This window comes from Aythya ferina, assembly GCF_964211825.1.
Source record: "Aythya ferina genome assembly, chromosome: 2".
NCBI lineage: Eukaryota > Metazoa > Chordata > Aves > Anseriformes > Anatidae > Aythya > Aythya ferina.
In genome coordinates, this window is record NC_140297.1 from 29,589,459 (window position 1) to 29,617,040 (window position 27,582).

General features: G+C 39.6%; 1 protein-coding gene across 4 annotated transcripts in view; it reads left to right on the plus strand.

Moving 5' to 3' along the window:
- The window catches only part of LOC311431110 (uncharacterized protein), a 396,810-nt gene that overhangs the window by 28,746 nt on the left and 340,482 nt on the right, over positions 1 to 27,582 (plus strand). For 2 of the 4 annotated variants that reach the window (XR_014689245.1, XR_014689247.1), the window contains one exon: positions 13,890 to 14,017. The exons of the other annotated variants lie outside the window; for them this stretch is intronic. The gene's annotated coding sequence lies outside the window, so the exon portion shown is untranslated. Of the gene's footprint in view, positions 1 to 13,889; positions 14,018 to 27,582 lie in introns of those variants that run through there. 4 annotated transcript variants of the gene reach the window in all.

Genomic DNA, 27,582 nt, shown 5'->3' on the forward strand with positions numbered 1-27,582 from the left:
TCTTGTGGTCATGCACTGGGATTGCTGTCAGGAAGGAGTTAGTTTAGCAATGTAGCCTGGACCCATACTCCATTGGAAATGGTGGTATTTCACTCGCTGGTGTGTGGGCTGGGTGATCAGTCTGTAGATAGAGTGTGGGATGTTTCCTCCTGGGTGTTCGTGTGGTTGTGGGGAATTTCAGACCTGGTGGAAAAATGCTCTGCTAGCCTGGCAGCAGCAAAGGGCCAAGCAGTAAAAGCATGCAGCTTCCCAGAACAGCTGGGGCCACCCTGGTGCTCGGTGTGGACCAGGAGGAAGGAGGCCTTGGCCTGGTGGGAGGGAGGGAGTGGGGCTGGGCTGCAACTCAGGTAGGGTGGAAGGTGAGAGGCCTTTTCAGAAGGGCCACCACTGGTGAATCAGGAGGTCCGGAGCTAGAATTCCAAGAGAAATGCATGTCACTTGTGAGTGGTGGGGAGGGTCATCAGGGAGAACAAAAAAAGGCAAGAAAAGGCATGAAACCAACACGCAAGGCTTTGCTGTTTTTATTCACGCAAGTACTGGGAGCTGCACTCACGAGAAATTAAAAAGGAAAGCAAGTGTTCTTAATGATCCCAGTGTAAACAACAAGAAATGTGAAAATTTGGTTGAAAAACTAAAGATGTTTTTGATCTTAAGTCCTGTTTAGAAGGATAATTTCATATTTCTAAGAGTGAAATGGGAAAAAAAATAAATCCATTTTGAGAGTGGAACAGCAGTTGGAAGTACTGTACAAATACTAACAGAGGTCTACAGAATACCTCTCTGGAAAGACCAAAGTGTGTGTGTGTGAGACTTCAAAATGAAATGTGTTAAGGAGAGAGAAAGCAACAACATCAGTTTTTTTGTTGTTCTGCTTACAAATAATGCTCTCTGTGTAGTGTTTAGCTTCATCATGGGCCTGAACTCTTCCCTCCCTATTGGTCAGCGTAATAGTATCTCTCTTTCCCCTTCCTTGCTGTTTGTAGCAGAAAGTTGATTATATAGGCTGTACATATTTGAACTTCATGAAAGAAAGCTCAGACAAATTTGTTTTATTTTTAGTGTGCCCCCACTCAGATTTCCTCCCTAAATTTAGCTCTCAACTATATCTCTTTAGAGAGCAAGCTCTTGTCCTGGGGCAGTGTTGATTTTATTTTACTTTTTCTCTCTAGGGCTCATAAATGAATCAGACCTCCCTCACTTAACACAATCTTCACAAGAACTTGATAAGGTTTCTCTGCAACCTTTGCAAAAAAAAAAAAAAAAAAAAAAAAGAGTAGCAGTTCACAGTGAGTGTATATTGAAGCTGCTGGATTATTAGGAGTGTCTGGTAGAGAAATTACTTCAAATCATAGCAGAAATTACCATTCCCTTCCTCAGCTACAGTGCTGGGAAAGCTTGTGGTCTGGTGACTGCTTTAAAAGATGTTGTGATTGAAGGTGCGGGGCCATTCTGTTCTGTTAATCAAAAATGAACAGAATCTTGTTTAGTTCTCCAGATAATATACTTCCTTTTCTGCCCTTACACAGAGTCTCGGGCTGTGGGCTGGAAGAAATCCCAGGGACCTGTTCATCTGTGCCTGTGTGTTGATGTGAGGTCAAGTGGACTCAGCCCTCCTTGACACATGTTCAGCTAGTGTCTGCTCTTGAAAACCTTCAGGGATGATTTTCCAGGCTCCCCAGCTAGTCTTTCTCAGGGCCTTTAGAATTTCCTCTAGTATTTAAGCTAAGTGTTAGTTAATGCAAAATAAGCTTTTTTTTTTTTTTTTTTTTTTCTTTTTTTTCCTGTTCCTAGTGGCTATGAAAAATAATTGCTTGCTGTCTTCTGGTTTAAAAACTGATACTTTAGATACTTTGTGCCTTTGACATCATTGACTCCTAATGTCTGTTTGGTGTTTTTGGTTTTTTGTTGTTTTTTTTTTTTTTTTTTTTTTTTCTTTTCTCACCATTTCTGTTCCTTTCTAAAATTTTTCTATACCAAATTTTATTTCAATTTAAAAAGTGTCTAACAGATCAGACAGTTCTGATACAATTTGTTCTGAGCTGTAAACTGAAGATACACACTCAGTGGGATTTTGTTTACAGCTTTCATTCTGGATATCTAAATATTTTCTAATTTTACCCTATCCTTCCCAGAGCCCTACTACACACTTCTCTCTTGGCTTCCTTGTATCCCTTCCGAAGTTGAATTTACTGTAGCCTCCCTTTGATTTATCATGAATGGCTGCTCAGGAAGTTGGAGGGAGAGGCTGCAAAATGTTAAAAGACTACTAAATTCTTAGCATGGGTCTGGCATGAAGTTAGACATACAAAAATACACTAGACTTTCCTATGGGATTTTGGAGGGGCACAGAGATGTGAACACCAGTCAGACCATTATGATCCATCTGGACAATACCACCCTGACTGCAATAGGGTTGGAATGGTTTACTTGACACTAGGTGTCTCTTTCTAAAGAATTCATGTGATTGATGTTACCTCATATAGCACTGCTTTGGAATAAGCGTCAACATTACCCCTAGCTTAGATTCTCCCATTAGTCCTTTCCTTTTGTTCAGCTACTTTGCATCCCCTTCTGTTCCAGTGTCTTATGCTCCTCATGGGCACTCAGCAACTAAAAGCACTTTTTTTTTTTTCTTTTTCGCACTACAGGTATTTATTAAATCAGCCACAAGGTTAGGAAATCCCACAGGATATCTGAGGTCAAGGTTTATCATAAAGTTCTAACATTTATTAATGACACATCTCAACAGATTTCAGAGGCTGTCTGTTGTAAGTAAAGAAAATTGACTGCAATGATGTTATTTAAGTGGCTGTCTTCTAGACAGCGTATCTTGCCTGTTCATCCCTGTGTCACTGTGCTGTGAAAAGCTGCTGTAGTGAGAGCAGAATAATTTAAGAATCTCAGTTGCACTTCTAACTGTTGAACTGTAGGAAATATTTCATTTATGCTGTGTGAGTGGAACAGCCAGTTTTTCCTCCTAAGGAGAATAAGGACAAAACTGAACTGAAATTACTCATTGTTCACTGCATTTGCATTCAGCAGGAAAGCTTGTGAACAGAGGGCCAATGTTGCTGAATCACTGATTGTGGTTTGCTTTCATACAATAGTGAGAGGTGATGGGTATGAATAATGCTGAAGTCTAAATGTGTATAATTCTTATGCTGCCTTTATTCTCATGGATATGTGGGGCCTTGCCATGTCAACAGCAATTCCCCCTTCCCCCTGCTTCATCCACATCAGTCATTTCTCAAGCTATTTGCATGTGAATCCCTGTGGGCACCCCTTGCAACACTGGGGCTGACCTGCTAAAAGTAGGTCTTCTAGGCTTTCAATCATCTTGCCACGCATAATAGCTAAATAATCCTGCCTGCCTGCAAGCAAATGACCTGCATGCTGAAGGAAAGGGCAGATGAAGGTTCTTCCATTGTGTAGTTGTTCCAGCAGGCATGCTGGTGTAGTGACAGATCACTGACTGGCTATGAAACTGCTCCCAACTTTTTGATATGTGGATGTGACTCCAGGTGTTGACTGAGTTGAAGGCTCAGAGGCACAGCACGCTGAGTGTGGCAGACATGGGTTTCAGATGGGTAGCATCAGAGAATATCATTGCTAAACAGTCAGGGCTTCGGAGCTCTTATTTCTGCAGCAAGTAGAGTTCAACCCACTGTCTTTTACCTTTTCTACCACAGAAAGCAATAACGAAGCAGCACTGTGGTATTTGTAAAGCTGTTTTAGCTTAGGATGTGGTGCTGTGAGTGCAGCTGTTGCTGGCATCTAGACTGGCTTGGCACTGTTAGGCAAAATGGCACTCACATAAGGAGCAGGGAAAAAAGGCGATGAGAAGCAGTTGTAGGAAATACTGTGTTGGGAAACGAGTACTGAGATTCATTAACATACAACAGAATTAGTACTCTCCCTGTGCTGAGGTGATTACATGTGGTTATATACTAAATAAAGGCTTACCTGGATAAGATGTAGTATTATCTCAGCAGGATGTTGACTCATAACATAGTGCAAAGTCCCTAAGGATGAGCTGATATTTTTATATACTGCCCTTACTGCCCTTATCAAAACTTTTCTCCTTTTTTTTTTTTTTTTTTTTTAAACTTTACTCTCAATTATATGGTTAATGAGTTCTTGGAAGTCTTAGTCAGTGCAATATGCTCCTGGTCATCTTCCGGTTGAGCAGTGGCAGTCAACAGAGCTGACGTCTCAGTTTTCAGATAAATAGTCTTGCTACTGTTTGAAATATCATGCCAGTATGCTCCAGAGCATTGTTGTCTGGGTGCAAATGATCATGTAATGTATGGATAAAGTGAAGGGAAAAAAATAACTCATTTTACTCCTCCTAGGAATGTATGCTCTTTATATTCTCCTGGGGGAGCCTGTAAAATGTGGAAACATGGGGGGGGGAAGGGAAGAAGGTGAGCCCCTAAATTTTGAGGTTATTAAGCCTGCTGTCATTATACCTGTTGAAGTTGAGTTCTTGCCCGGTCTTGGATGTTAAGTTCTTCCTTCTGACATCATCTTTGCTTCTGGAACTTCCAGGGATCTTTTAATGACACAGTTCTGGTCAGATCTACATACTATTGAGGGTAGAGAGCTTGTTACAGTTTTGTTGCCGTCTGGTTCTGGTTCATCTAGCCATCCTAAAGTATTGTTTAGATTATTTTAACCTTATTATTTAACCAAATTGGTTTCCCTAAATAGACTTTAAGCTGGTTGTAGAGAGCACTTTTATTTTGTGACTTAGGAATTTTTTGATAAATTCCTTATTTATGACAGTTTAGGATCTGAAATGTTCTTGTAAGACTTTTAACTGATGACTTTGGCTTCAGCACTAACAAATGTGCAATTTTCTTCTAAATGAATGTTCTCTTCCTGAAAAAGTACTGTTCCTTCAGCGTTTTTGATTTTTTTTTTTAATCTTATTTTTTGGGGCAGAGTGGGGAATTCGGGGTGGCTGTTTTTTATTTTTCTTTATTTATTTTTTTATTTTTAATTATTTTTATTTTATTTTTTATTGTTGTTTGTTTCACTCTGTCATGGCTGGGGCATGAGACAAGCTGTTCTACTCTTCTGAAAGCAGTACATATAGAGAAAAACAAAAATCACAAGTGATTAAATTAGTAATAGAGTTGTAGGTTTTGAACCTCTCTTAATGAAACAAATCGCCATACATTCATGTAGGTAAATCACCATAATGTTTTCTTTTTCTTTTTTTTCTTTTTTTTTTTTTTTTTTAAATAACTTGGACTACTAATTTTCTGGTTTTCCTGCTTTAGTCATGGCTTGGGGGAATACTAAGTGTAGAGTTGAGGATTCTCAAACTTTTGTATGCAAATATCTTCACTGATTTTGAAGAAAGTAGGTACAGGGGAAAATTTTACTTCTATTTAAGTGTTTACAGAAGTAGTTATTGGCCTGTATTCTTTGAAACCTTTTATAAATTCCACATCCTTCCTGGGCAAACTGTTCTAAAGCCATGCTATACTTGCAATGTTAGTTCCTCTTTTTCTATTCACTTGAGAAATAGCAAACAGATTGCAGTAACTAATGTATTTCAAAACCATTACATTTTTTTCCAATTTTCCATTCCCCTTCCTTTTTTATGATGCTCATTCCCACAGTGTTTTTTACATTAAAGAATTAGATATGTCAGGCCTCATGACCTTTATCTTGCATGGGACAGGAAGATATACTGGGTGATAGCTTGACTCTTAGTATCCCTCTCACTGTGATTAGAACAGTAAATCTGACATTTCAAAGTCATGTTAGGGCGGTTACTTTTGTTAAGCTGTTATTTTTATTAGTTTAGATGTTGGGGAACAGAGAATAACTGTTAATAACTATCAGCTAATTTTAGAAATTAAAATGAAGTAACCATATTTCAACAACCAAGACTCAGTCCTTGAAATATGTTCTCTTGAGGACTTAAATCAATGGAAGAAAATAATGGGAGAGTAGATGTTTTCTTGTTTCTAAAATTATAAACACCAATCCTAAATTGTACTCTTTGTGGAAAATGTAGCTTAAGAGATAAGGAATAAGTAAATGGTAAAAGTTGATGTTCTTTAGCAGCCAGCAAATCAGATTCTTTCTGGTCTTATTCAAGGAAGAAGATATTCATATAATATATATAGCAGTGGGGGAATAGTACCCCACTATTGTTTGTGCTGTTAATAAAGATATAGAAAAAGAATAAATATAAAGCTTTTTTTTTTTTTTTTAATGGATATTCTACTGCTTTAATGTACAATGTTCATTTACAAGAAAATGCCTAAACTGTATGAAAAGACATTTGGAGAACACGTGGAATGCTCATGCTCCTCTGCTTGGAGAACTTCTTTGATTTTATCAAAATAAGGTAAAAATTGATCAAATGTTGTTTCCTGGTGGGGTAAAAAAAAAAAAATGTTTATGATGTCAAAGGCTACAGGAAAGAAATTCTGCTGTTACAGTAATATGGTGTTTGTGGCCCTAAGGAACTAGAGTGCTGAGTTTACTGTGAACGGTGTTTTTCTTTGTAGTACTTGAAATCTGTTCTATACAGACTTTCATTCTTCAAGTTGTGCAGTGGAAATAGTGTATACATGTTACAAACCAAGAGCCAGATGTGTGTTTTAGCAAATATGTTATAAATATGTAGACACTTCTTAGGTAAGGTAAGCCTACACAAATTACCAAACAAAAGAAATTCCAGTTACAACTCCTCAGGTTTTTCGTTGTACAATATACAGTTTTGTTTCATGGGAGAGATCTGATGTGTGCTAAGATCTTCATAGAAATGGGAACCCCGTATTTTCTCTGAGAAGAAATGGATCTGACTGTTGAGAGACAGGAGTCAGTGCAACACGGGACCTCCTCTGAGAGAAAAGGGGAAGTTCCTTTGTGATTAAAGGAAGTGTTTCCTGTTACTTTCATGATTTGATATGCCATGATAGTTTTGCAGAGTTTATCAGTAATAAATAGTATTCAGAATCTTAAGGTTTCTTTTTTCTTTCCCTCTCCTCTTTCCCTTATATCTTTTTTTCCCCTTGTAACAAAAGCTTGAGTTCTGCAGATGTAATCCCTCTCTACTAGAGAGGGAAGGGTGATTTTTTTAAAGAAACCAGCATGTGTCAGCTTCATCTAGCATGGACTAGAACAGTGGAGGGTTGATATGGCTGGTATTGCTGAGCAGCAATAGGAAGCTCAGAAGAGAACACAACATCTTGGGGAAATTACAGAAGTTTGCATTGCTTCTATCCATGTTGAAGTTGTCCCATGTTGAAGTTGTCCCATAGTTGAATAAACCACTGCTCTGCACGGCTCTTAACTCCAAGCCTTTCACTAGAACAAAAACTGAATTACAAAAATAAAAATACAAATGAAGTTCTGATTTTCAAATAGATTCTTTTTGTTGTTATGGCTGTTTTTCCTAAAGTACTTTGGTTCATTGAGTGAATACATAGCTTATCTCCTCCATTGATGAGACATGTTTTTTGGCCTTTCAAAAGTGCAATTATATCTGACATATAGTAAATCAAATGTAGAAAAAATATTAAATTAGACTAAGTGATTTGAAAGGAAATGCTAATGAGGCATTATACTCAGCATTGAAAGCATCTAGCCAGAGTTGTTGGGTGCAGATGTTAGTGTATATGAAGACTTACACACCTAAAGAAAACAAAACCTGAAATTTTCTTTTAGAGATTCTGAAAAAAATATATTTTCACTCCGCACCAAACTCTAGGTATCATAAGATTCACAATAAAAACATTAGCAAGTAGACATTTAAGGATGACATTTAAGGACTGATTGTGAGTGGGGGTCCAAAGCAGACACTCAAGAGCATTCTTCATATATAGATTTCTATAATAAATAAATAGGAATAAAATAGGTAACCTTAACTTATTCTAAGACAAATCTATGTAGTCTATATATAATCTATATAAATCTGTATTGTCTCTAACGATAAAAGACAGGACTTGATGATCTAGACCTGTATTTTCTTTTAGATTAAGGGTAACAAAGATTTTATTTATTTATTTATTTATTTTTGATACAGTTGGCAGTAGTTTTACAACACCTCTTGCACAGTTCCCTTGCAAACTGTGGCCATGTCCTGATTTTTCTCTTGATAATGTTTTGGAACTGTGGTAGAGTGTGACTCTTTTGAAAGAACAATAAGTGAGAAGGAAATGCATAGCATATATCTTTTGAATACTCTATTATGAATACTCTTAAAAAGGTGGTAAATTGTAGGCAAAACCTTGATGTCAGAGGACCAGGCTTCCTGGTAGGAAAAAAAGGATCAGATTTTAGAAAGCGAATGGGAGTAGGAGAAGGATCTACTATTGTGAGTTTAAAAAAAAAAAACAAACAAACAAAGAACCACCATTTCTTTGATTTTTTATTTATTTTTTTTAAACTATAGTGAATACTGATAGTATTTTGTATCTGCAGTATCTAAAACTATATACAGCTTTCCATCTTCTTTTCCCAAGCATGACAGAGGAGAAAGAGGATGTTTGAGTCTGAAATACAACAATCTTGTACCCACTCAAAAATAAATAAAGAAATCATTCATCCACTGAAGTTATGTACAATGTCTGTCCACCTGGCTATAATGTCATCTCATCAGTCTCTTGATGCAGAAAAATCAAAGGACAAGATAAGATCTTTCTCTTACTTGTTGTTCAGTCATCTAGTTGATACAGGTTAACTATTACATTTTTTTATGCAAAGGAAGTTGAAAGCAAATAAATAGAATACAATGAAAGCTATTACCCAAGGACATAGTGTGTGTGCGCATTTCCCCCTCTCCCCGTGTATTGCCGTGTGCAAGCATGCTTCAAAACTGCAGTGGTGGGACCAAAAAAAAAAAAAAAAAAGTGGTGTGTGTGGGGGGGAAAAACAGGTTTTCCTATGCCAAACTAACAAATGCAGGGGAAAGGCTTCTAAAGCAAGCATCTTGGACTGTGGCAGCAGAACGTGAAAGACTGGGCCTGCCTAATGACAGTCTGCAAGTCGTCACTGAATGAATTTGTACAAAGCGCTAATGAAGACAAACAGTCTATTTAGGCGATGCTGGAAAGCTCCCATTCAGCTAGCAGCTGGCATCAATGTTGTCAGTCAGAAAGACATAAGGAAATGACAAATAACTGGATATGTGGAAAAAAATGAGATGACAATGAGCTGATTTCTCATTAGCACTTCTTTTCTTCTTCTTTAGATATTATAAACACATTATTCAGGGTTGGTTGTACCGGCCTCCTAACTGGCAATAAGTCAGGGCTGAAGCAGCGTGCAGATGGGATGCACGGTCCCCCTCATCAGGAGCTGGCTGCGCTGCTTCAGAGCTCTCTGTGCTCCTGAAATAACTTCAGTGGGGCACAGGAAAAACAAATCCTGTATGAATGTGGTTGCTGTGAAGTGATAACAGGCTTTTAGTGCTCTGATAACCAAAAAAAAAAAAAAGGGGGGGGGGTCATTTTATTGTAAACTAGAGGAAGGATTACTGTCAACAGTAGTACTGACAGAATACTTTAAAGAATATTATTGATGTAGAACAGCCTATTTTTCTCAGTCTTCATAGATTGTGTTATTTTTCTTTAGAAATAATAGGAATGATTAAGTAGCTGTAAATTAAATATTGAAATAATAGTGAAAGCAATTGGAAATATTATAGAATCGCCTGGGGAGGCCTTCTGCTGCAGACTTTTTTTTTTATACTTTTGGCAGTATAACTGGGCTTAGACTATAATATTTTGGATTCAGCTTTACATCCAATGTGGAAGTTGGGTTTATTGGCTACAATGGCTAATTTTGTATTCCAGAAACTGGAATCCTATATAAACAGGACTTCTGCAGTCAAACTATGGTGGCCTCAGGTAGCTGAAAGTTGTCAGCTGGAACCATTTGGTTCCAGTCCAGGCTGCTCTACCTCTCCTTGCTATGTGCAGTCTCACTGTCCTTCCATTATTCATTGCAAATTCAGATTGGGAGGGGAAGACAAAACCCACAATTGCTTTGTGTTGACCTGCTCCTGGGTTTCCTAGCTTCTTCACTCAGAGAATGGATGTGGCTACACTTGCCTGTAATATTAATATTTGATGTTTGACCTTTATTAAGAGTTTAAATCCTAAAGCAGACTGTGGGAGTTCCTCCCTTCTAAACTCAGATAGTCCAGCTGAATGTGAAAATGTTTCATTTTTTGGAAATGTTTCTGTCTCATGTGGCTGTGCGTTTTTATTTTTTGGTTCCTGCCCCCTAAATATCAGGACAAGTCTGAGTTTCTCATGTTATTGCCAACTGTCCTATTTAATAAGAAGGAAAATATTCAATGTGTGAATGTAGATAGGTATTTATATGGTCAAAATCTTACTGCTACTCCCCCGAGGAGAAGATTACAGTGGTCTGCTGCTAGATCCATTTCTTCCATGTGCTCCAAATCCACCACAACTAATTCAAATTATTAGTTATCCAGGATTTGTAGTGTTATTTTCTCTCGTTGCTTCCTGTCCCTTGCATAATCATCAAATTGTTATACCTGCAGGCATTTGAAAATCCCACTTGGTGTTTACTTTTTAGAAAATTTGTTGAAAACATAGCCTTTACACTTTTTACATCTCAAGAAGATAACACTTTCTTACATCTTATGGAAGAATCTTGCACAGCTGGAGGATTTGGAGTTGCCCCAGAAGTACCCAGAATCAGGTTAAGAAACAAGCAACCAACAGATCTGTTTGCTGGGGTCTCTTGCAGAGTGCTCAGCCATGCTGGGGGGATGAGTCCCTTCCCTGCGTGATGGGGGGCAACTGGCTTTAATACCCGGTCACACTGTGTAGGTGCTTGTATTTCTCTAGTTCCAAGGAAAAATTACAATTTTACAATGTGACAGAGGTGATGTAACTTCAGGCTGTGTCAGAAAGATCCTTCTCTGGGTTTCCTTCCCCCTGTTTGTGTGGGTTCTGTTCCAGTGCGGAGCCAGCTGTGCTGCTGCAGCATGGGGCTCTCCCCTCCCTAGGGGTGCTTTTCTTCTGCTTTTCTCCACACTGCAATTGCTGCTTGTGCTATTTCCTGGCAGCAGCTTCTGTGCAGGTACAAGGAGAGAGAAACTTAGACTTAAAAAATAAAAATAAAAACATCCTCAGAGGTAATGTATTTTCCTGCTAATAAGTCCAGTGTTCTTGAGAGCACAGCTAGCTGTTCAAAGATGCTAACTGGTGCTCTGTTATGTGCTGTGCTATGTAGGGATTTGTTTTTTTTCCATGGGGATTTGGTTTTCTCCATATTTTAGCAGTGTATGTATCTAAGAAAGCACATTGAATCAGCCTGTTTCTTCTCCGAGTCAAAATATGTGGTGACAGTTCGTGAAAATAACATCTGCCAACAAGAAGTACACTAGACAGTAAAAGTAGATCTAAACTGCAAGCACTGAATTAGGTATGGTTCAGTTGTTGGTGATCTCCAGGATGGCATTTAATAATAAATTTCTTTGCACAGTGAATGTATAAGATAATTTCATAACAAGTAATGGCAATATTATCTTTTCTGAGGATTCTCAGGTTAGCTGTGCATAATTTGTAATAAAGCAGGCAGCTGTGTTTCTTCACCACCTGTGCTGTTAACACACCTTACCTTGCCTTCACAATTTTGTATTGAAAATAAAATTTATTGAATTACTTACTGTTCAACATTCTAGTACCTTAAGATCCCAGCCATTCTGGCACTATAAAAACATGTTTGAAGCACTATCCTCTCCTCAGATAACTTGCACTTCATTCTGCAAAGATTACTGACTACTTTGCTTCTATTTAAGCTATCAGCATCCCATTGATTTAAGAACATTGCATCCTGATTAGGAGTTAGATGGTCACATAAATATGTAGGAAAGAGTCTTGCAATATTAATCAAGAACATAATAAAAAAAAAAAAAAAAAGAACAACAAGGAAAGAAGATGAAGATGCACGTGAGGCTAAATCTTTGTCTAGGATGCTTAGCTGCCTAGTTTTCTGCCTGCCTAGCTTTCTTTGTTCCCCTGCCATGAATTACCTGTGTGTCTGCCTTTTTATTGTAAGAGAAATTGATGCTTTCTTTTTGTTTGGCTTGTGAAGTTTTTCAACTACGGTATTTTGCTATTAGTATGTATGCCAGGTAGTACACCCCAGGGTCCCACTTTGCTTAGAGCATCAAAATAATACTGCAATAGTGTTTGATAACAATGATCAGATACAAGTTTGGCACTGGACTTCTCAGGTGAACGTTGAGGTTGTTTCTTCTGAGTTGTGGGTAGTACTAATGGTTTCCATCATTCTGGCTGGCTGTAGCTACTCCCGTCATTTTGCATTAAGGCACACTTTCTGCATTCGATCCTTACCAGGGGAAAAACAGTTGTGCAAAGTCCAGGAGAATTACAATAAGGGGAAATTTTCCGGGGCTGGTCTCATCTGAATCAACATCCTGAATCCTGTAGATGGTACTGATGTGCTGGTCAGACAATCAGTTACTTCCCAGGTTAGCCTTGTGACTTGCAGGCAGTTTGACTGATGATCTAGAACATTTTAATCTCTTCAGTGTACAAACACGGGAATAGTATAAAATTGCTGCTATAAATGTGAGGATAAAAAACATATAAGAAAGGGGAAAAAAATCTATAAACTGGCAGATATTGGGTGCAGAAGAATAGATAAATAGCATTTTTTTCAGAAATAAAACAAAAGCATCAAATTTGGAACTCCAAGCTATAGCCTGCTAATAGGAATAGTGTCATAAAGAATTAAATCTATTGTGAGAACCCTAACTGTCTTTCATGTTCATGTTAGGTGGTGAAGGATTTTCTTTTCTCTGTGTGGTCTCATTTGATTACAATGCCAGGAGTGCTTGGCCACATTCCATATATAATTAATTGCATCTTTGGTTTCAGATTGCAATGGGGCCAGGCTGCCTCTACCCCTTGTGTGTAGTTCACATCTTTAGATAGCTTTCTGCCATGCCAGCTGGTGAGTGAATGGAGCCTTTCACAGCAATCCTAATAGGCATGAATGGTTGAGTCATTGTCCTTGTTGGCTCTCTAGTTAATCCAGTGGCAAACAAGGTTGGAGCTGCTGCAGTTGACATTCTTTTTATTGCCTGTGCTTTCAACGTAAACACTGTGTGTGTAAAGGGATTTCATCTTTTTGCCATCTCATTTCTGTTTCTTGCTGGGTTTGCAAGGAAAGTATTCTTTATCACTAGGTACTAGTAAATGCTGCTATGCATTATGTTCATTTGTTTTTTTCATTTTCTGTTCCAGTAAAGCAAACAGTTGAATACCTCACTTCTTGTGTTCAGGCTCCAAGTTTCACATCTTTTTTTATTCCTTCTAAGGTTCAATTCTCTCTGCTCGCATAAAGGACTTTTGTGTTGCAAGTAAATTTAAGTTGCACCAAGCTATAATTTCAGTTCTTATGTACTCACAGGTATTAATGCAAGTATACAAGCCCATCTTCTCCCTTACCCTAAAAGAAGGGCTTTTATTCCTATGGGGAAAAGATACAGATATGTAAAACCCTACTTCGACAATATCCTTTTGAACAGATATAAAAACTAGCAGAAAATGTACTCTAACTACAGCAAATTCTGCAACAATAGAAAATGTCCTTGCTATGATTAATTTTAAATTCCATATATAAAAAACACTTTTCCTAATACTTCTGGCATTCCTCTTTAGGCAGTATGTAGAGTAAGAATAGAGGAAATAACAGAAATGCAAATGCAAGTTTATTTACAAGTATTTGAAAGCCATGAATGTTTTCATAGACGCTATATCTTGTTCATGATATCTAAAAGGTGATTTTTAATCCTTTTCTACGCTCAATCTGGGAAGAGAAACATACCCTCTTTTTATTTCTCTACTTTCTAGTTCTTTTGAAATCAAGGAAAAGAAAGGAAAAGTGAGTCAAAAGGACAAAAGCAACATCCAGAGAAACCATGCACCGATAACTGAGTTGTTTATGTTGCTAAACAATAAACAAAAATGCAGTTCTGGCAGTACCGTTTCTTCTATAATGTTTTGTGTGTAGTCCAAAATATATGGTTCCATTTCCTATGGAACCATATATATGGTTTCCTTATATATGGAACATATACATATTTCCATATATATGGAACCATATATATGGTTTCCATCAGCTCCCATTTCCTAGTCTTTCTACAGCAGAAAACCATTTTACGGCAAGAAAGGTGGGCATTGCAGCAACCTTCTTCCAATGTCAGTGTGCTGCAGGCATGCATGTGACGAGGAAGAGAGCAGCAGGGAGGCAGACCTCAGCTTTATTCCCTGAGATCCTGCTCATCTGGCAGTGGTGAAGTTTTGTAGAGGAATATATCCTCTAACACCGAGTGTTCTTTCACACAGCAAGGAAAACAAGATTATCTTCCATAACAACTCTTATACACCTTCTGCTTCCTTGTACTCGCAGTAAAACATCTTCCTGGAATCTCCCTGGGCCTCTGCCTGCATCTGCAGTTATAAAGGAGGCATACGTGCATTGCACAGAGCATAACAGGCCCAATCTAAACTCTCATAATGAAATGTTGCAAGCTGTGGGGGTTGGCTGGGTCAGGGCTACTGCAACACTAATGCGGAGAAATTGGAAGCAAAACTCTCATTAATGCTGTAGGAGAAGTTTGCTTAATTTGCTGCTAACCATGCTGAAAATCTTCCCCAAGAGACATAGCTTAATAGTCATAATTTAATTTGATTTGTATTAGCTCTCTTTGCTGAATTAAAAATGTATTTAAAAAAAAAAAAAGGAAGAAAAGAACTGTTAAACTTCAGTATTTGGGGCTCACATTTCAGTGTAGCGGGAGCAGGAGGAGAACAGCCCAGTCTGTTGTAATTTGGTCACATCCTGGGACACTTATCTGGCTCCAGTGGTGATGGATGGACAGTCAGCAATGATGATCATCTTGTCTATCTATCTGAACGATATGCTACCTGCCTGCAAGGGTAGCAAGAAAACAAATCAACACATCTAACTACAACATGGCTTTGTTTTAATTAGACTAAAAGCACTTTCCTCTTTTGACCCTACTGTTATATTCTGGTTTTTAACTTGAGATATTTTCTTACCATGATAACCTCTAATTAAGTCCTTTTTTTTTTTTTTTTTTTTTTTTTTTTTTTCCCCCCCTGCTGGTATAACATTTTTTTCTGTAGTTTTATAATACCATGAATTTGGTTTACTAAAACAAGCAAATACAACTACATTTAGCCAATTCTTTATGGCCTTTCAAGATTTTTGTATTGCTCTATTTGAACAGAGAACAAATGAAAATATTGAATCTGATCATTATATATGTATATTTTCTTTCTCCTCCTCCTCAAGGATTTATTTGAAGTTTCATGTTCCATAATAATTAAAAAGTTGTTGGGGGGAATAATAGCTCCTTGTGTTGTTCTGTCTCCATTCTGTGTGCAGGAGCTTCCGTGGGAGCCGCATATGTGATATATGCAGCGTGCTTACTGTGTGACATTGATGTTATGTTACCTATTCCAGGACTCTGTGGTTGAAGGTTGCAGGTTTAAAAGTTACTTCTTTCTGTATTGGGAACGTGCAATTTGGAAACTGATTAAAAGGAAAATCTGAAATCCAAACTTTAATAGTTTGAGATTGCACAAAGAATAACATAATCCTTTTTTTTTTTTTTTTTTTTTTAATTTTGCCTTTTCTGCAATAAATAGCTACTTGAGTAGGCGTTACAGTCTGCACAGGAGTTTCCTGCAGAGAGTTTGCTGCAGATTTGTTAGCATTAAGGAATACCTTGGAAGGATTAGGGTAAGACTCTTAGCAGATGAAGTCTATAGAAGACATTCTTGATAACAAGTGACTGGCGTGGCTTTTGACCTTACCCTTTAAAGTGTTGACATCAAAATAATTATGAAGTACCATGGAAAAATCAAATGTTTAAATGACTGCCACCAATTAAGAAGTTTTCTAAATGTGTAAATCAAGTATTATACTTCTAGAAGTCCCTGTTGGTGGTTCTTCTTCATGATAACGCCATAAAAAAAGTATTTTTCAAACCTGCTGAACCGTATCTTGGTCCAGAGATTAATCTTAACTGAATTGAAGGGAGATCAATAAAGAATGACATGAAAACCAAAGGTAGAAGACTTCTGGATCTGACTACTCCCAGTCCTCTTTTGGTTTCCCTACTTTGCACATCACCCTTTGATTCACACTAAAAGCCTTGCTTTCCTGTTGCCAGATGCCCTATTTCCCATGCTATCAGCAATGATGCATCTCCACTAGTGTTAGCGTATTTCACTGTGAGTACTTTCCTATCATCTCTGTGCAGGTGAGCCAAAAAGGTTTATATGAGGTTTGTGGTCAAAGTGCATCAGCCCACTGACATTGTCCCACTTTCATTCTTCAAGCTGCTGTTGAGGTAGCAGTGGGGAGCACTTTAGGAGAAAGAAAATGCAAGTCACACTGCAACCACTCTTATAAACAGACCTTAAGAAGTGATTAGATAGTATTCTGAGTTCTGTTTTAAAAAGAACTAGCAAATTTTTGCTGGACTTTGATCCCCCCGGAGAACAATCACATCTGTCTGAAAGGAAAATTTTGGTTAAACCTTCTTGCAAATGGTTGTTGCTTTTCTGTTTGTATTTCTGAATGTTTCTTCCTTTGCAGCCCCGTGTCAGTTTGCAGGAGGAGGAAATCACTATGGCAGCAAGCTGCTTCCCAGACGTATCAAAGGAACCTGCCAAGTTTCGTAGGGATATTGTATGTGGCTCACAGATTTTCTTTTGTTTGTCACGTAATCAGTTGGAAATACTGGTATGTGAACCAGGGCTTCACACTCGTTACATTCTGTCCCTGGCAGAGCTGCTGTATGTTTCCCTGTCTGTGTTAGTATTGTACTTGTTCTTGAGAGGACAAAAAGGAATCAGAAGGGCAAAAGCCTTCTTAATTTGCTTCTGAAGACAGAGGTCTCATCATGTCTGTTGCACTGGAGTACTGGTACAAACCTAAGTAGCAGCCTCCTGGCAGTGTTCAGATGTAATTTTCTGGGACCGTTTCATTTGTTTTTTTCATTGGAAAGTCAGATGGGCTCACTAGAGTTGGTAACACACATCAGTCTTATCTATACTGCAGGACTGAGCCATTTTCAGTCATGTTAAGGGGCAATACCCCCAGCAGAATGACTATAGTTTTTCAGCCAGCCAGCCCTAATGGGAGCAGGGAAACAGGAATACATGTTCCTATTGTAGGATGTCTTATTGTCATTGGGAAAACACCTGCAATTTTGGCACGTGCTTACTTCAATCTGCCAAATTAACTTCCTAGCTCTGGTTCTGACTCATTTTTTCAAATCACATGTGATAGATGTTGGGAAGCCATACGTGGTCACTGATTATCCACTCTTCTAGCCTGTGTGCTGTGGGAGTGTGACCGTACAGTTGCAATGCTTGCCCCTCTGTGCTGCATGTCTTTAGGGAGCACCCCTGGGTCTGATTTTTGTGGCATCCCTACAGGTATTCACTTCTGCAGTGCAGGCAAGTCCTGAGCCTGCAGCTAAGTCAGTTTGTTTTTATGTTATTGACATCAGGTGAAGACAATTACTTAGCACCTTTTCTCACAAGTCTGTTGTTTCATTTTTGGGACTCCCGTTGGAGAATACAGGTGGTGCTCCATGCCTGCAGAATGCATTTTGATGTATGCCAGTTTTTCGATTACTTAATGCAAGTTAGAGCTTACTCTATTGATTCCATATCAAATAACCAAGTTCATTTTCACCTGTGTTTGGAGCCTCAGTAAAACACTAAGAATTGTTCTTTAGAGGCATCCATTTCTTTCTACTAACTGTAGGGGAAACATAAATTTCTAGCTTAAGTGCTTTGAGTCACTCTGTTGTACTGTCTACTTTCACAGAGCTGAAATAAGTCATTTGAATCCTGCCCTTATTCTTTATAGGGTCTGATTTAAAGTCTTTTATTGCATTGCTCTTTTGTTACTTTCTGTTTTCCCCCCTCTTGCATCAATAACAAGAAATAAAACCTTATTTCAGTGTTGTTCCATCAGTAATGTACAGAAATAGGGCAAATACATAGGAAATCAGGATGGATCCCAAAAGGGCCTCATGGCAAATTCTGCTCCAACTTCAAAAGGTGCCATTTACATAATGCAACATCTTCACTCAAATGAATAAACCATGATTAAATGTTAGAAATAAAAGACAAAAGGTCTTGAATTTAAATAACAGGCACATAAAGATTAAAATAAAAACACTTGAAGAGTGATTTTGGTTGATGAAGATGTGAAATTGAAGCTTGTTTATGATGCACATTATCAGGAATTTCCCCTCTTGTGTGGAGCAAGAGGCAGGTTCATATTAGCTTAATCTCCATTGCCCCTCATGCTTTGTTTTGGTTTATTGCATTGCTGGGCCCTCTCTGCTCTCCTCTCCTGCTTCCCTCTGCTTGTTTAAGATTGTAAATAACTTGGAAAAACTCCTTTTCTAAGACAAGAATAGACACAGGAGGTGTCTGTTCTTTTTTGTGAGCTCAGACTTGCACCCCTACCTTGTATGGACCTCTCTAGCAACTCTAACTCTTATAAGAAAACAATACTTCAATACCTTATTTCCATTAAGAGAGAGCTTGCTTTTTTCCCTAGTATTGTATGACTTTATTTTTTTAAAGTGTTGAGTGTCTCCCTCTGTTCTAACTGAAGGCTTTAATCAAGCTGCAAGTGCTTCCCTATATAGAATTTCTGTAACCTGCCACCTTCTGTAGGTTTCTCTTCTTAAGTAAGTTTTCCATCCAGTTACTCCTGTTTTATATATATATGTAATAAATGGCTCAGTCTTCAAAATAGGACTATAATCAAAGTTTACAATTTATGAAAGGAATAGAGGTAAGCAAACAGCGCTGGGTGCGCCAGGAGTCTCTGCTCCACCAAGATGCACACCAGTTACATCAAGCAGCTGATTTTTATGCTCCTAGGCTAATACATATTCATTACTACTTCTAAAAAAAAACAAAACAACAGGGTTATTATAATTAGTTTCCGGAATCCAAACCCTCCTACTGGAGCATGAGTATCAGTCTGCGGTGGTCCCTCTGGGGGTCTCTCGTGCTGAAGGCTCATAGTCTTCTTCCCTCTTGTCCTTCTCCTTTGTCCAACTTGGCTGTATGTCAGAGACTTGTGCAGCGTCCCCTGCAAGCTTTGTCTTTTAGTTGTTCTTCAGCTCTCCCCGTCTCCTTAATCTCCTGGCCAGATATCAGAGACTTTCATAGTGTCCCATGCAATAGTCATAATAGTTAGCAGTTATTCTGAACCGAATTAGCATCCCAGCCTATTGTGTTGATGCTATGAAGACCAAAACAATTATGATGGGTCTAAGCCAGTTCCTCACAGAAAAATTCTTCCTTGGTCATTGCGGTTGCTACCAGGCACATAGCTGTTGCTCTGTTGCTCATCCTCTCATCCTCCTTTTTTTTTTTTTTTTTATTATTTTTTTATTTCCTTTTTTTTTTTTTTTTTTTTTTTTTTTTCTCTCTCCGGGGTGAATATGCTTAAGGGAGGAGGATGTGGCCAACTTTCACACGGGAAGCAGATGTTTGGATTCTGGGTGCTGCTTCAGTCCATGTTCATTTCTTAAACCACAGGAGAGCGTTCCAAAGGCTGAGTGATAAGCTTGAATGGAATGGGATTCTGCTTCCCTGCTTTCAAAGGTGGGAATGGTCTAGAAGGATGGATATGTCCAGAGTACCCAGGACTGATGACTTTTAACTTTTCTATACCACAAATGTCAAGATATCCTTTCTGTTACAGATTATTTCATGTACTTCAAAGGTACTTGCTGCAGAGTAAGCTCTTCACAAGAAATGCCCTTTCAGTTAAGGACTTTTAAGTATTTTTGTTCAGGTCAATCAGACCCTGATAGTAACCAGCTTTCAGAGTGATTCAGCTACCAGGAAAAACATATATCTAAGACCCAAGTATAAGTAGCTGGGAATAGAACACAACTGTTTGCTGTTTCCATATTTATAAGATATTTGTAATTTTCTTTAAAAGATGAGTAGTCTGCTTTTTCTTTTTTTTTTTTTTTTTTTTTTTTTCCAAAATTATGCTTTGCTATAATTAGAGGAGGCTGCAGGCATGCTTTCAGAAAAGCATTACCCTAGTTATACCAAGTTTACTGTAGTCAGTGAATCAGAATCCAGGTCGTGGTATTTTACATGCATATAAGGGAAATTGTTCTGCTTTATATCTAGTTACAGTAAGACTAGCATGTCACTGGGAGCTTTGCCAGGGGAAATTTGTATGTCTGATACTTAAGAGATTAGAGCTGCGTTAGAAATTCTTTAGTTACTAAAATGCTCTTGAACCTTAATGATACAGACATGGGCAGAAAATATTTCAGTAGTACAACTGCACACATTTCGAAGTTTAGAAAAGCATAATGTTGAAGTTCAGCACACCTGCAGAATCCATGGGGTCTTCAGTCACTCATAGGCTTCTATAAGAAATAAATGATGGAGCAAATCCAAATAAAGGAGAATGTTGTTTCCTTTGTATAGGATAGTGTCAGACTATAGAGGGGGAGAATAAATCATACTTGAGAATTTGTAGCTCGCTCTCTTTTTTTTTTTTTTTTTGTAATATATGACATGTGAAGGATTAATTTAACTTGTAGCTTCCTTTTTTATTTTTATTTCTTTTTTTTTTTTTTTTTTTTTCTTCTTTCTTTTATATGTGGATTGTCTATCCTGGAAGTGTTTACTAGAGAGTAAGTCCTAGAGCAACGGAAAAGGATTTCATCAGGATGCTAAAATATTAGATTTAATTAATTTTCCCCTTTATATGGCAGGCAAAAAGTTTGGAGAATGTGTGAGATGCTATGAGAAGAAAAAAATAAGGTAAAAAAATGATGGAAAGGAGAAGGGAAGGAGAACTTTATTTATTTTTTTTGTTGTTGTTGTTTTGTTTTTTTTTTGTATAGTTGTTACTCCCAAATAGATTAGAGGAGTCATCCTAGAGGAATTAAGGATAGGGAGGAGGGAATCACCAATCTGATTTATAAACTAGATCAGTAACAGAGCAGTCTTGAACTGGGAAAATGCCAAAATGTTTCTACTTCCAGCCTGCCAATCTCATTAACTTTTCTTTGTATACTCAGATGATATGTTTTAATACATACAATAACATTTATTTAATTATTTCCATAAAGCATTACATTCAGATACTGGACAAGACTCATGAACGTAAACTTCATCTTCTTTTTATGGAGAAGTGGCAGCCAAAATTCTGTCACTGTTTCAATATTAAAAGACTACTAACATCTTATTCTTGGCTTTGAAGGTTGAAGATGATGTTGTTGGTTCTATGATAATAGACAATAATGACAAACATGAAGAAGGCAATGCATTTTTACATAGCATTTGAAATTAGTATAGGAAACAAATTTACTTGTGTTAATGTTTTGATAAAAATAAATATTTAGACAGATGTGTTGAGTGGGTCAGGAAATAGTTTCTCATATAAGAGTTCTGATAGTGAAAGCTTCAGTGAATGCCAGAGCAGGACACCTATATGGTGCTTCTCCTTTCACAACAGGTTAAACAGCATGCCAATATTCTCTCCCTACCAGAGTGGGAATAAAGGAAAAGTGTTTCTGTAAGGAAGGAAAATGCACAACTACTGTTAAGTCAAGTAGTTCCGTGAGACATGGGATCCATCTGTTGAACAATGGCTTCTTAAGGTTTATGTCTCTTGATTTTTCTGATGCCTAAATGTTTCAGGTTTTGAGAGAATCTTTTCCTGTCTTTGAGAAGTTTGTCTTCCTCCTATAAGGATTTCTAGGTTGTACGTATGCAGCTTTTTTGGGTTATGGGCTAATCTGCTTTCTTATAGAATCATAGAATCATAGAATATCCTGAGTTGGAAGGGACCCTTAAGGATCATCAAGTCCAACTCTTGACACCGCACAGGTCTACCCAAAAGTTCAGACCATGTGCCTAAGTTCACAGTCCAATCTCTTCTTAAATTCAGACAGGCTCGGTGCAGTGACCACTTCCCTGGGGAGCCTGTTCCAGTGTGCAACCACCCTCTCTGTGAAGAACCCCCTCCTGACGTCCAGCCTAAATTTCCCCTGCCTCAGCTTAACCCCGTTCCCGCGGGTCCTGTCACTAGTGTTAATGGAGAAAAGGTCTCCTGCCTCTCGACACCCCCTTACGAGGAAGTTGTAGACTGTGATGAGGTCTCCCCTCAGCCTCCTCTTCTCCAGGCTGAACAGGCCCAGTGACCTCAGCCGTTCCTCGTACGTCTTCCCCTCCAGGCCTTTCACCATCTTCGTAGCCCTCCTCTGGACACTCTCCAACAGTTTCATGTCCTTTTTATACTGTGGTGCCCAGAACTGCACACAGTACTCGAGGTGAGGCCGCACCAGCGCAGAGTAGAGCGGGACAATCACCTCCCTTGACCTACTAGCGATGCCGTGCTTGATGCACCCCAGGACACGATTGGCCCTCCTGGCTGCCAGGGCACATTGCTGGCTCATATTCAACTTGCTGTCTACCACGATCCCCAGATCCCTCTCTTCTAGGCTGCTCTCCAGCGTCTCATCGCCCAGTCTGTACATGCAGCCAGGGTTTCCCCGTCCCAGGTGCAGGACCCGGCACTTGCACTTATTGAACTTCATGCGGTTGGTGATCGCCCAGCTCTCCAACCTGTCCAGATCCCTCTGCAAGGCCTTTACGCCCTCATTTGAGTCCACAACTCCTCCAAGTTTGGTGTCATCAGCAAACTTGCTCAAAATACCCTCTATTCCTACATCCAGATCGTTTATAAAAATATTGAAAAGTACCGGCCCTAAAATGGAGCCTTGAGGGACCCCACTGGTGACCGCCCGCCAGCCTGATGCAGCCCCATTTGCCATAACCCTTTGGGCCCTGCCCGTTAGCCAATTGCTCACCCATCGTATGATGTTTTTATTTAGCTGTATGGTGGACATTTTGTCCAGTAGGATCCTATGGGAAACCGTGTCAAAAGCCTTGCTGAAGTCCAAAAAAATCACATCAGCTGGTTTCCCTTGGTCCACCATACGGGTGATCTTATCATAAAAGGAAATCAGGTTAGTTAGGCAGGACCTACCCTTCACAAACCCATGCTGGCTGGGACCAATGACTGCTTTGTCCCCCAGGTGTGCCTCAATAAGTCCGAGAACCAACTTCTCCATGATTTTACCAGGCACTGACGTGAGACTGACAGGCCTGTAATTGCTAGGGTCTTCTTTCTGACCCTTCTTGAAAATCGGCACAACATTTGCCAGCTTCCAGTCTACCGGGACCTCTCCAAATTCCCAGGATCGTTGAAAAATACTTGAAAGAGGTTCCGCGATGACATCCGCCAGCTCTTTCAGCACCCGGGGATGAATCCCATCCGGACCCATGGACTTGTAGGGATCCAGGTGGAGTAGCAAATCCCGCACACGTTCAGGGTCGGTTGGGAGTTTGTCATCCCCACCGTCCCGGCCCTCCAGCTCAGGGCACCCTGGGTCCCGAAGCCCATCATCGGCATTGAAGACAGAGGCAAAGAAGGCGTTAAGCGTCTCTGCTTTGCCTAGGTCATCGTCTGTGAGGAGACCTTCCCTATCAAGGAGTGGCCCTATGTATTCTTTAGTTCTCCTTTTTCCATTTACATATCTAAAAAAACCCTTTTTATTTTCTCTCACAGACACAGCCAGCTTCAACTCTAGCTGTGCTTTGGCCACTCGAACTTTCTCCCTACAAACACGAACAGCATCCCTGTATTCTTTCCATGACGCCTGGCCCTCCTTCCAGTAGCGAAACACTCTCTGTTTCCGCCTAATCTCCATTAGAACGTTCCTGGTCAGCCACGCCGGCCTCCTGCCCCGCCTGCCTGACTTGCGATATTTTGGATTCTTCTGTTCTTTCTTTTTCTTTAACCATGTAGGAACTAAATACCTTTCTCCCCTTCTGGCTTGTTTGGTTGAAACTGGCCATCAGGTCCTGGAATACATATGGAAAACCAGACAAAATGGTAATGCATAACCTTTCCAGGCCAGCGACATGAATGGGAATATTCACTTTACATTTCCTTTTGCCAGGCTCGAAACATGTTGTCAAGATTGGTTGGTAGCTTTAGCATTCAACAAGGCAGCTGAGCAACTATATCTGAACCAATTACTATGGCTTTAGTGGGATTGGGCAAAAAGGCAGTCCAATTCAAACTGCTTTATTGGCATGACTAGTACTGCAAGCTTTGCCAAAAGGCATAGTGCCACCGGGGATTTGAGAGATTCAACATGTCAAAATGAATTCGGTCTTAAAATAGCTGCCATTTGATACTACTTTATTCTGCAATGATTAGAATTGGAGAAGGTTTTGATCTTTGTTCCTAACCTTGGAGTTCAGACAAATGGTCTTGGTGCTGGCCACTTACCGCTGCGTCAAGCTCCGCAGATGGGGAATAAAGGAAAGCTCAGGCTTTTCATCTAAAACCAGACAAAGACCTAACAATAAGATTCCTTTCAGTGTCTAGAGAGAGACTAGAAAGTACAATTTGGTTTAGGACACCAGGCACGAATCCCCCAACAGGGTCTTTTCTAAAACTGAGAGAAAGGCAAAAGCCTTGCAAATAGCCTGTTAATTAGCGAGTAATTGCTGTAATGGAAAAGAGCTCAGTTAGCCGAAATCTGTGGTCAGTATTTAGAATGACAATGCAAAGAGTTAAATCCTATTTTCTTTTAGTCCTATATTAAAACAACATCAAACAATGCTCCAGAAAATGTATGTAAATTATGAACAGGCTGTTTTGTACTTCTCAGATTGTAGTGTTGTGTACTGGAAAATGTTAAGCTGATAAAGAGTAAAGGGCTGTACTATTTTAAGCTCTCTTATCCAGTTAGCTGACTAAAACTGTTTTACAGCTAGAACAGAGCAGCTGGGCTGGTACATATAGCTATTCATCAGTAACTGTAAATCTGTGAAAAAGAGCAGGGAAACAACAAGCTGGGAATAGTTTCTGTCAAGCCCACAACATCTGAAGAATTTGTAGTTAGAAAACCCCACTGATGCTCAGAAAGCACAGATATCTGCCAGTCCTCCAAGATTTTTCGAAGCGAGCATGTGCTGTTTTTCTGAAGTTCCTATGTGCCTTCTAAAAAAGAAGAGGGGGGGGAACGACGATAGAAAGAAGGAATATGCTGTACTGAACAGTGAAGCAATGAAGCCAGCACTGAAAGAAGGAGGGAAAAAAAAAAAAACAACACAACAACACACAATTCAGGCAGGGACACTTCTGCTATCTCCTGACTTGTTATAGTTTGCATGTAAAATGAAAGTTAAGCACATTTTTCTTTATTCCTCTTGATGTTTTAATGTCAGTGCTAGGAGGTTGATTCCTGGCCTGTTGCTGCCACCTAAACCCCCTGAACAGGTCATGGAGTTTATAACAGGGTGTCTTCCCATGGCAGGTCATCTCCTGTCAGATGTATCCTTTAATCTTATCTGTGGCTTTTAACCTGGGCTGTGTCTTTTAGTCACTGTAAGTGTCTCAGTAGTGTGATAATGTGTGCCTCAGCTTCCAGATCCTCAATTAAGATACTGCAAAACCAGAAATTTACCACTTCAGGTATCCTTTCCCACAAAGAGCCCCTTCCTAGCACTTAAGCTGATACTTTTAGACTTTACACAGGATTTTTTACCACATTGATGTTTACTAGAATGAATGAAGGAATTCTGAAAACAGATCTGTATTCACAGAGAATGGAGCGGAGTTAAACCAGACCTAATTGGAACTATAGATATTTTAATTTTATTTTGCTGTGTGGAAAACAAACAAACAAGCAAAAAACCACAATACAGTCTCTTTTAAATATCAAAATGTACTATGAACTGCTAAGTTATACTCATAAAAAAAAGTGAAGAAACATGTAAAGGAAGCAATACTAATCTCTGGTTTGGGGTGGCTGTGAAATTTTTGATCCCTTCTTGTAGGGATGGTGATTTCAAATTCCAAGTACCTTTACAACTTACATTAAATAAAATCAGCATTCATGAGGCCAAAAAGTATAATTTTTCAGAGAAAGGCTACCTATGGAGGACACAAAGTGATGCAAAGTGGTAACGCAGTAGGATGAGGGCACTGAAATCTCTGCTTTTGTCTTGAAAGAAACAAGACTTGAATGGATGTGAAACATGATGTTGGACAAAAAGCATGAAAACCACCTTTGTTGGGGTCTTTTAAACTTGCTTCCTTTGTAGATGTCTTGCTGCAGATTTCTGGTTTTCACCTCTGCTTTCACTTTAGCATATGATTCAACTGGGAAAACTCCTACTTGAAGGAAATGCCAATGTTTTGTTCCTCAGGCCTCTCCCCACCCCCTTGACATGAGGCTGGGATGGGGAGAGGCTGCAGTGCTTCAGCTGTGCGTAACTGAGCTGATGGAAAGCCACAGTGGCCTTACCCAGATATCTGTCACTTAGATGTGTGCATCTCCAAAAATTGCTGTAACTTGTGGCCAGGGGTGACCTTTGCTGCTTGGAGTGGCCTGTGAGTGGGGAGGTGCAGCACAGCATTCAGCCCTGGCCCCTGCAGGACTGCTAGCTCTGCTTCCTCAGCTGGCCCCGGCCAGACCTGACCTCTGAGGAGCTTCTTGTGTGTGTGTAAACTTATTGGATTGCCTCCTGTGAGCTTTTGTTGGTTCCTGCAAAGGGGCTGTTTAGGGCTGGTGCTTCTCTAGTGAAGGGTGTAGCAAAAGCTCTTGCACATGACGTGGTGGTTATGCCTCATCCTAAAGAGTTGTTGAGCTCTGTAGGACAGATACCAGATGTATCTGGGGATACGGCTCTAAGTTTGCTGCTTCCTGCAGGGACAGTACAACCCTGACAATTGTAATGTTGCAGGCTGACATTGAGTGACCCATCTAGGCTCTGCTTCCCCTCTGTTCCCAACACCTGGGCTGTGCCAGAGGCTGCAGCCAGGTGGGTGCCCTGCAGCAGTCCTGCAGTCCTACCTGTGCCAGCTGATGCTGGAAGGCACTCAAGGCTGGGTCTCAAATGTAGGTGTATCAGAGAAGCACTGAAGATAACTTCTCCTGAGCTGCCCTACAGTGTGTGTGGGATGGCTGCTCCGAGATGTCAGGATGGTAACGCACGTGGGCTGGCTTTCCAGCTTGGTGAGGGGAAAACTTCACAGCAAAACTTCTGTGCAGCCTGAGAGCTTAGGCCCAGCATGGGACTGTTCCCTCTCACGTTGTTTATATACACACTCTGGATCTGGAGGTGTATATTTATTTATTTATTTTTAAAGCAATTTTCTTCTCATTTAAATGCTGCAGTAAGGAGCTATGGGCAATATCCTTCACAGAAACGTGGCTGGTATAGTACTGTGATGCTGAGCAATGTGTGACTGCTATAGCTGGTTGTAGCTGGAAGGTGTCTATCAGCATACCCAGCAACCATGCCACCAGCTCGGGGGGGAGGAGTTGGTCACAGCAGTGCAGGCAAAAAGAGAGGACAGGAGGAGCAGGCTGAGGATCAAAATCAGGGGGCTATACAGAGCTGAAAGAGTCTC